We start from the raw sequence: 10,822 nt of genomic DNA on the forward strand, positions 1-10,822 counted from the left end.
AAAAAAAAAAAAGACCAACTTTTGGTATGGTAAATATAATCACCTTACTTACCAAAAGTGATCCTACTATCCCAGGGTTCCTCCCTGTCTTATTTAGGTCCTATATGGGAAGTTCACAAACAGTGTGAAATTCACTTCTCATTCATCTCGGCCATCTCCCTTCTACACCAAGCCTCGCACACTGCTTTCCCTACTGTAAGTGTACAGGGGCCACAGGCACTGTCTTGCCACTGCGACCTGAGCCAAGACAGATCAAGGAGAACCTCCTCCAACAGCCGTCCTCTACCAGGGCAAAAACCACCCTCTGATTATGAAAGGAGAAAAAGACTGAGCTCGAGCACCAAAGCCTCCCAAGATATACTACAATCTCACAGAAAAGCACTGAGAAAAAAGTTTAAGAATGATTCTGGGTATTTTCCACTGGCAGGAAATGACATGTTCAAGTAAACTTTCAACCCAAGATGTCTTACTGCCTGAGCCCTCAACGATCGAGAACAATTTGTTAGGCGTGCATTCATTTGTTTTTAAAATATTTATTAAGCATCTACCTTGCGTATCTACAACATGCTGGTGTGGGGGACATGGCATCTGACACAGTGAAGCTGAGACCGGTCCTGGTACTGTCTCTCAATGGCTCAGTGAGGTCAAAATGAGAGCTCTCCCCTCTCTCCCTAGGGCAGGGATTTCCTAGGAGGAGAGTGGGGGCGACTCAGGCAAGCCCCACAGAGGTGCCTCCCTCCAGGATTCCCAGAGAAGGATTAACAGCCTTGGGATGTACTCAGGAGTTGAACGTGCAAGAATTGAATGCCTGGGGTGTTTTCTATGTAATCCTCCCTCCCTTGAAGGGCTCCAGTCTGGGTTTCGCCTTCACTGTCGGGCTCTTTGCTCTCAGCCAGACAGTTCATCCGTTGAAATCAATAGGTAGGAAATCGATAAAATGCAAACGTGGCACTTTACCCTTGCTGGTTTAGACTCCCTCCCTTCAATCCTGAAAACACCACAGGGCTCCCTTCACATCAGCCCCCTTGGAGACTTAAAAGCCTCTTGTTTTTTGCCATCTCACCCTTCTCCTTGGCTCTCAGGTGAAGCTGCTTTGGCATTAATCCAAGGAAGACAATCTCTCCAGAACCAGGGATCCTGTATCTGGGATTCAACCAACATCGACACCTTGACCATTGTATTGTAGCACCTTTGAGCTTCACCATGAGACCCACAACAGGGGGCTGGAGATGGAAAGAAATGTGAGCAGGTTGTGATGCTTTCCACAGTTGTCGTGGACAGCCTATGACAGCTGGTGGCAAGTTCTCTGCCCCTAGAGGCATTCAGGTGATGTGTCATGGTACAGTCAAGATTCTGACATTGTCCACTGTCCATTGCTGGTTAAAGCCCCTTCTAATTCTGAGATTCTGCTGAAATGGATGTGGTCAATTCGTAAGATATTACAAAAGCCAAATAGCAGTGGGTGGTATTGGCTTGGACAGGTGAACCTCCTCGCTGCAGAAGTGTGAGAAATATACACAGAAGGCAGATTATCAAAATTCAAGCGATTGAAGTCACAAAGATGGAGCCTAGGTGTGCTAATATCAACAGGTCCACGTCTGAACCCAGTGGCTGGAAAATCTGAGATATCGGGATATGGGGTGGGGGGAGAGTATCAGAGCACAACCAGATTTCACTCACTATAGCAGTAACTCGGCAATCATGTACCCAGCAATCTTGTACAAGCTATAAAACTTCTTTCCAAACATCAGTTTTCTCATCTGTGAAATGGGGATATGAACACAGAGAGTTGTGATGAGCATGAAATGGGGTAACATTGGAACGCTACCCCCACTTGTCACCACGACAGCACTCTAATGAGATAAACAGCTCCCACCGTGCGAGGGCCAGCACTGCTACTGCCCAGGGCCAGCTTTCTTACTTCGGTTTCTGTCTCTTTGGGGAACCATGATTCTTGAATCAATATTGATTTAAGCTTAGCCTACATGTGAGTGCCTTGTAATATGAAGTTATATCAACTAAAAAAAATTGTTTCAATCTGTCAGAGAAATACAGCAAAGGCATTCCACGATGGTCATGAGAGAGTCCCAGTTGGGGTGATATCGCCAATTGCAGAAATCCAGGCCATGTGCACGGGATGGATAACGGGATCAATCATGCACCTGATTCAGTGCCACAGATGCCAAAAAAACAGCCACTGAACCCTTTCTTCACAGCTTCTTTGTCTGCGCTACTGTTTTCCAATCTCATCTGACCACAAAAATTATCCATGATGTTTATTAAATACCCAGAAATATACAAGAGCTATTTCCCAGGCCTCTCTTCTGAAGCATTTCAGTTAATAGGTCACTTAGGCCTGGGAATCTGCATTTTTACAAGCATCCTTGGTGATTCTTGGGAGCAGGCAAGTTCAGAAAACACTTGAGTTACTGGCCAATCCCTTTTACTGTGGGTTTGGTTTTTTTTTAACAAGCTCTTATTGAGGGCTTGGTATATTCCAGGAACTTTCCCTCTTAATCTCTCCAATCTCGGTGTGACGTGGTAAGGGTTATCCCCCTTTTAAAGACAGACACCAAAGCTCAGGGGGGTAAGTGACTCGTCCCTGAGTGGCAGAGCTGGGTTTGAACCCAGGTCTCAGGGCGTTTTCCCTTGATTTCAGGGCTGCCTCGGTGATCTAAATCGCTGCTCCGTCAACAACTCTGAGGCCGATGATGCAGGCGGCCATATGGAACTAGTCATGGGAACTTCCAGACTAATTTGAACATGTCTTTCATAGTGACAAAGACAGCTGCACCTCCAGTGGAATGTCGCTGGCCGGAAATGGCACCCTGCCCAGTACATGGCCTCTTTAGACGTCCTGTGACATGCCCTAAGAATGCTCTTGTAAAGTGTTTGTTTTCTCTGGTTAATACTAAATACAAATGCTGTCTCCTTGGAATCTTGTAGCTCGGGGCCAGTGTACAACTTCATAAAAGCAAGTCCTGCCTCCACGCAGTCCCCTACAGAGACCTCACTGTATATATCATTAGTTCACAAGCTTCACTGTTGGGTAAAAATGCCATTAGAAAACATATCATTTACCCAATGGACGGAAATGGATCCCAAGGAGCCATTCCAGTCTATCAGGTAATTATGGGGGAAACCTTGTATTATTTACTGGAGAAAATGCAATGTCGCCCTGGGAGGCACGAAGTCCCATCCCTGCTCTCCGTGATGAAGAGATGGTCCCATTTTGGGATAATAACCATTGAGCACACTCTGATTTCCAGTAGGATTTTTTCTTTAATCCTTTTGTTGCTTTTCTCTTATTTTATATATAGCTAATGACTCTAGGCTGACCACAAACACTAAAATACCTTTAAAATTCATTTTTGTCTCCTGTCAAAGCTTTACTTATCAGAACACAGCACAGAAGCCTCTGAAATCTCATTTATTTTACGACAACGGTAATGACTTCTGGCCCAGTAGCACATGGCCTCCCCCCATTTCACGGAAACTGAGAGCCAAGGGCACCAGGGCAACTGGCCCATCTACATATGCAGGCTCTCCGGGGATTCCAATTAGAAACACGACAAATAACAAGGACTTAACTTTCACTCTGGCCATCACAGGCCCAGAGGACCACCAAGCTGGGACTTTGCCTCTCTCTCACAAAAGCCACCTCCAGGAGCCTTAAGACTAGGGCATAGCTGTGGCTCCAGGACCTACCAGGGTCCCGGGCATTCTGAGGCTATGCCCTAAATGCACGTGACCTAAACAAAGTCTCTGCTTGCAGCTCTGTAAAATTCAATAGTTTTAGCAATCACTTGTCGACTGCTTTCCTACCAGCCCCTAGAACACGGCGGAACTGACTTTCAACTGCTGATTTGGTCTTCCTTTTTCTGATTTATTACATGGCCTTTACCCCTTACCCCTCCTTGGTGCCCATAGTCCTGCCACACAACAAAAGGTATGTGATAAAAGGAGGGAGGAAGCAACGTAACACAAGGAGAGCAGAATTGGGTAAAGGAGGCCATGGAGGAGGCAGAGGAAGGGCGTGAAAGTTACAGTAGGGAGGGATAGTAAGGAATTAATAAACAGCCAAAACAGAAGGTAGAATCACACCTACTCATTGAAAAATACATTTCCTGGACACTTGGAGAGTGCAAAGCTTTGTGCTGGACAAACCCCATGAGTCACAGGGAAGAGTCTTCACTTCCTGGCCAAGGACCCACAACGTTCCTGTCAGCTTCCCCAGAGAAGCAAAGCCCCAGGTTAAGAACAGTAATAATACTAATAATAGCAGCCCAGAGTGCCACATGGACAATACAAGCCTGGAGATGAGGACACAGAGCTGGAGAGAGGGGCCCAGAGGAGGCGTGGGTACCACACCTGAAACCACCGGCCTACTGCCCAGTCGCCCTGCCCTACACATTCTGCACAGAAGCCAACCAATGGCCCTCATGGTTTTAGAAAACGGGTCTCAAAACAACCTGTCCAACTCTCTGCTGCTTCAACAGCAGGTGGCAAGCTCCTCAATAGCCAGGTGATGGTGACTGTCTTCAATCCGTGGGAGAATCCTTGGGCTTCTTAGTGCCGAGCAGATGCCAGGCATTCTAGGAGGTGAGAAGCACATAAGTGAGAAGTCACAGTTGCCATGTCTTCAAGGAGTTCACCTCCTAAGGGAGGAGACCAACAAGTGAAGTGGTCATTTTATTACATCTGAGATGTCTTAGGATAGGACAGAAAAAGTAAGCCATCACTTATATGGAGTGGTGCACATCCTGTTCCCAGGAAGTCAGCTGCAGTGTTGAAGGTAACCACCTTGTAAGGGAATTGACTCCTCTGTATGTCCTGAAGAACTATACTCCCACAAACAGCATGCCTCCGTGGAAAACAGAACAACCAGAAGTACCCTGGGTGGGAAGAACTGGATGAAAAGATGGCCTTTGAGAACATTGTACAGATGAGATACAACCATCCTGCACGAACCACTATTCCTTCATTCTTCATTTTTAATATGCATTGATTAAGCACCTACTGTTTGCAACTCACTGAGATTTAAGTAAAATCTAATCCAGGCCTACCAGAGCCTTGTACAGGAAACGGTAAGCAAAGAAACACTTTTGCCAGAGGGGAATACAGGCTATTAAGGTATCTAGGCATCTACTTTAAAACAATGCCTGTGGCTGGATGTGGTGGCTCACACCTGTAATTCTAACACTCTGGGAGACTAAAACAGGTGGATTGCTTAAACTCCAAAGTTCAAAAACACCTTGAGCAAGAGTGAGACCTCATCTCTACTCAAAATAGAAAACTTAGCAGGGCATCGTGGCGGGCACCTGTGATCCCAGCTACTTGGGAGGCTGGGACAAGAGGATTTCTTGAGCCCAAGAGTTTGGGGTTGCTGTGAGCTATGATGCCACGGCATTCAACCCAAGGTGGCAGAGTAAGACTCTGTTGCAAAAAAAAAAGATAGACGGATAACAAAACAATGATTGTAATGAGGACAAACCACAAGTTCTAAATGGCACGTTGCTTTTGGTGTTTTTTGTTAGCATTCCTCAAATACCACCATAAACATACACAGGGCTAGTCAGCAAAAAAATGGACGGGATTCTTTCTTGGGAAAGCTAACAGCTTGAAGATCTTTCTTCTTCTTCTTTTTAATCTGATTTTCTACAACATCACAGCATGCTCTACAATCTTCCGTGAAGCAGTTAACTGTAGGGGGAAAATAAGTTGAATATTTCTTGGAAAACACTGCCCATTTCTACCTGCTAATGCACCATCTAAAATGACCATTTCTATGCACACTCATTTACCTGATGCATAATACTTAACTCGAAAATTATCACTAAGAGGTATTGCCAGTGCCAGCATTTTGAGCACAGAGCTTTGGTGCGAATGCTAAAGCGTTTCTACAGATAATGAAGCACTCAACAAAGTGCCCTTTGTTAGACAATAAAAATAATTGATTTCAAAAGCCATCAAATGGTGATGAACAAATACATTTTATAGCAAAGCAGTTGTAGATTTTTGGGTAAACTCATATATCACTACAATAGGTTTGTTTTGCCTTTCAGTTCTTGTTTTTTTTAAATCACAACCTACTCAATATCCACCTATCGCTTGTCTTCATTTTTTTTTATTAATAATAAAAGAGCAACTGCTGTTTATGGGAGGTTTCTTTGTTCCGGGATGGGGCTAAGCAGTTTGCACTCATTGTCTTATTGAATCTTCACATCTTTTTATGAGATAGGTTCCATCATTCTGTCCTGTTCTATGGAGTGATGGGTACTGGTCTGATTTGTGTGGCACTGGTGTAACTGTGCAAGCTGAGGGGCTGACATATGTGTGTTATCCCCTTTTTACACAGAAGGACGCCAAAACCTACAGAAGTGAACAGACTCATCCAAGGTGACATATTTGCCAAGTGGTAATAACCAATTGCAAAGAAAAAGTCCATAACAATTCCCTCCCTTTCTTTGTGTTACTACACAGCTCTTCTCATCTGAAGGTAGAGTCACTTTTGCCTTGCATCTGAACTGGCCTTGGGCTTTGCTTTGACCAATACAAATTGTCAGAAGCATTATTGCACCAGTTCTGAGGCTTGAAATGTCTTGTGCTCTCCTGTGCACTCTCTCTCTCCTGCCTCTGCCAGGAGAACAAGCCCATGCTAGCCTGTTGGGTGATAGGAGACATGTGACCCAGCCACCCTCAACCACCCCAAGTAACAACCTGCCAAGTCTCCAGTGCAAAGCTGCCTAGCTAACCATCGGCCCACTGCAAAAGCAGGCAAGAACCCTGATGCATCAAGTCCATGGTGCAGAGCCACAGAATCATGAGCTAAATAATGGTGGTTTGTTACACAGCAGCAGCTAGTCAATAAAATTGCCCTTGCAAAGAGAAAGTTCAGATAGTTGAGCTGTCTTAACTTATGGGTTTTTTCATTTGTTACAGTAAAATTAGAATTACTTTGTAATTAAAAAATTGAAGTTGGGAATGACAGAGTTAAAGTAACACTAAAAGACAAACCCATGTAATTATTTGATTAAAACATTCAGTAGGGATTAATTATTCCCATGTGGGTGTTTTATTCTCAGCTCCTACCACCATTTCAGAGGCCATGGTTTCTCTCTAGGATTTACCATCACCGTTGCCTGGCTTCTCTCCGCCAACCCTCTTCCTGTATGGAATGACTGCACACACTCTGACTACAGGTTCAATTTGAGTTCTGAAAATATAATGAGCATGAACAACCCTCTGTGTCATTTACATACAGAACATTTTTAATTAACATTGCATTAGCCCAATATTCTCCAAACCTTATTCATTTACATATCCCTTTCACAATCTTTGCTAATCTGCAAACTACCTATATTGTTATTTACTGACTATGTCTCCTTAAATGAAATTCAAATTGACTCCCATTTTTTTTACATTGCCTAATCCAAAGTGATAATAACCATGAGATCATTTGCTCTATAAAGTAGTTATATTTTTTTCTACATAACTCAAAATAAAAATGTATGTATTCCTCCCGGTACCATTTAAAATCATCCTTCTTGCTACCCTCCAAGAAATACTGTTTCATCCATATCCCAGGGCCTTTAATGCTTTACCTTTGAATATCAGCTATACAGAAAGGACAAAGGTGCTTTGATGGCGAGGATAGCCTCACTGGTCATTTACTTTAGTAATGCCTGCCATCTGAAGAGTCAAGTGCAAGTGTTCTAACCCTTGGCCCAACGGGAAGACACTATTTTCTTTGTCCCCACTGAGTTTTCGAGTCCTTTCAGCCCTCATGATTTGAATAAGCAACCTGAGGTTGGGCACTGTAAATATCACCAGGCCCTTAGATGGCTTTGAGCCTGTGAAACTGGTCATTCTCATCCTCGCGGACTAGAAGCTAAATGTGCCAAAGGTGTTAGACTATTTCCAATGCCCCACAGCATTTCTGAATACTTTTGATCCTCAACATAAGCTTTTAAGTAGGAGGATTTAAAGCCATTGCTCCTGTGTCATTCACAAACTCAAGACTCAAACCATGACCCCTCTGGGACAAAGAAGTGCGCCTTATCTAAGCAGGTAGCTGCAAGCCCACAATAAATCAGCCTCTAGCTTTGAAAACATATTTTTGCCCTTTCAATTATTGCCCACAAACAATATCAAGAAAATACCATAAACAGAGCAAATCTTACCTTAGTCACAGCACTGGATAAAATGTTCTGTGGTTTCTTGGAGAATAAAACAGGACACTCAGGTGAATTACTAATAGCTAAAAATCACTGTTGCCAGGAATTATTGACTAAGAGGTCAGTATGTACAAGAACGGTCATAGCCCAGTTGTGTTAGCGTGAAAAACATGAGTGCAAATCTCCCTCCCCCCCCCCCCAATTAAATCCCAGTTCTGCCTAAGTGTCTTGGGTAAATGGTTTAGTTCCGTTCATGTTATCAGTTATTTAATTTCTCCATGTATATATCGGGTACTATTGGTGGTTACCTTGTTGGGATTTTGTGAGGATTAAATGATCTGATGTGTTCAAAATTCTTAGAACAAGACCTCAAATGTGCTAAGTATTTAACTCTAGCTATTATAGCCATCGGCAGTTCTGATCTTTTTTTTAAATAAACATTAATATAAGAGGTCCACATTGGATGCCATAGACTCCATCCAGACCCAGACATTTTCCAGTTCCTTGAAGGAAGGTGTATGGATCACACAGTTAAGGGGATTGGTTAAATAAAGCTGAGAGCTCATACAACAGACTCCAGAAGGAATGGTCCAAGGTACTTTGACAATGGAAACCTGGGTACAGAGCCAAGAAAACATTATTGTTTAGCAAGGATAAAAGTAAAGTCTTGCATGAGCAAACACAATTGTGCAAGGAAAATACTGCTTCCTAGAGTGTAGTTCACCTACTAGTACGATGTGCGTTACTTGGCTAAAAGAGCAGTGAAATAAACACCATGATCTCACCCAAAAACAACATGGAGGTCTCTTTTCCTGGGAAGGATATACCATACTCCTCACGTCTGGTTTACTGTTCTCAGTTCCTGGTACCACATTTTTGTTGGTGATGGTTTTTGGTTTGTTTGGGGAGGAGTTGTTTGTTTTTTATTTAGACTGAGTCCTGCTCTGTTGCCCAAGTTGGAGTGCAGTAGTATCATCACAGCTCACAGCAGTCTCAAACTCTTGCCCCAGCCTCCCAAGTAGCTGGGACTTTCAGGCACCTGCCACCATCCCCAGCTAATTTTTCTGTTTTGTTCTAGAGACAGTCTCACTGTTGCTCAGACTGGTCTCAAACTCTTGACTGACCTCAAGCAATCCTTCCACCATGACTTCTAAGAGGGTTAGGCTTGGTACCACATTTTAAGAAGGCATAAGATGAATAGCAGACTAGAAAAAGTGCAGAAACCAAGTCACCTGAGACATGGCACAAGATCTTGTGGAGAGCTCTGCTGAATAAGAGAACCAAGTGGGTCAATGCATCTGAACACCTACCACACGTACCAGGCTGTGTCTCGAGCACCAGGATAGCACAGTGAACAAGACAGACATCTCAGCCCTTGCTGAGCTTACATCCCAGTGTGGGGGGCAATAGGACAAATGCGTAATCCAAGAAACACCAGAAATGACTTCCAGCTCTGAAAAGTGCAGTGAGGAAGATGAAAAAGCCTTTCTAAGGAGACAACCCCAAGTGGAAGCAATGCAAAGAGGATCAGATGGAAATGAGAACAAAACAGCACGTGTGATGGAAAGCATTTATCAGAACACAGCCAAAGCTCTAATAGCTGCTGGCATCAGAACAATAACACAAGCAGACACTGGTTTAAACACTCTGCTGTGGTCATGTAGGAACGCTTATGACCCTAGTTTACAGATGAGGACATTGAGGCATAGAGTGCTGAGTAAGTTACCTCCAATCACACACAGTAAGCTTGTAAGATTCAGGCTCGGGACTAGGCAGCCTGGCCCCAAAGCCTGGGCTCCTGGACACTCCTTTGCAACTACCAAAGGGTTAGCTTGTAGAAAGGAAGTGTCTATGTTCTGAGATGGGCCAGAAGGCAGAGATAGAATCAAAGTTTGAAAGTTTCTTTAAGGTCTTAAAACGAACTTCATGATGGTCACTGGACATGTGGCATGTCCCCTGCACCCTCCTGGGCACTATGTCATAAACCAGACCAGATTGGCAGCAGGTGGGCTGCATCCCTGAGACACAAAGTTCTCTCACCACGAGCAATGGTTTCCATTCCTTACTCTGTTCGAAATTTCACTCTCCCTTCAATGACCTTGTTGCGTATATCAGGAACATCTGATCTTGAAAAGGATCTACACGTGATAAAGGAAAAATGAAAGGTTTGACTTAGTGCCTTGCCTCCCAGAAATGTTATTGAAATGCTGCAGGAGTTGAACGTCTGAGAAATGATCTATTTGCAAGTTGAAGAAAAGATATAATACTTCACATACACAAGGCCTGGTGTGAAAAAGACTTGCTTACACACACACACACACACATCCTTAGCTACTTCTCTAAAAAATGCACTTCCTTGACACCTCCTGTCCTGCCAACTCTTCTAGCTGCCTTTCCATCCTTTCATAACATTAGGTGGAACGCAATGTTATGAAAAGAACTGCTGAGCTGCCTGGAATTGGTGATAAAAATTCTAGGAAGACAATGAACTTGAGGCCAACAATGACAAAAATAATGGTAGCTCACAATTATTGAGCAGAATAACATGTTTGGTACTATCCTAAGTATTCCGTCCAGAGTTTGGTACTTTTATCATCCCCAATTTAGAAATTAGGAAAATATGTAACTTCAGTGCAAAAAAAAAA

This window comes from Otolemur garnettii, unplaced genomic scaffold (genome assembly GCF_000181295.1).
Source record: "Otolemur garnettii isolate 467f Iridium unplaced genomic scaffold, OtoGar3 scaffold00069, whole genome shotgun sequence".
NCBI lineage: Eukaryota > Metazoa > Chordata > Mammalia > Primates > Galagidae > Otolemur > Otolemur garnettii.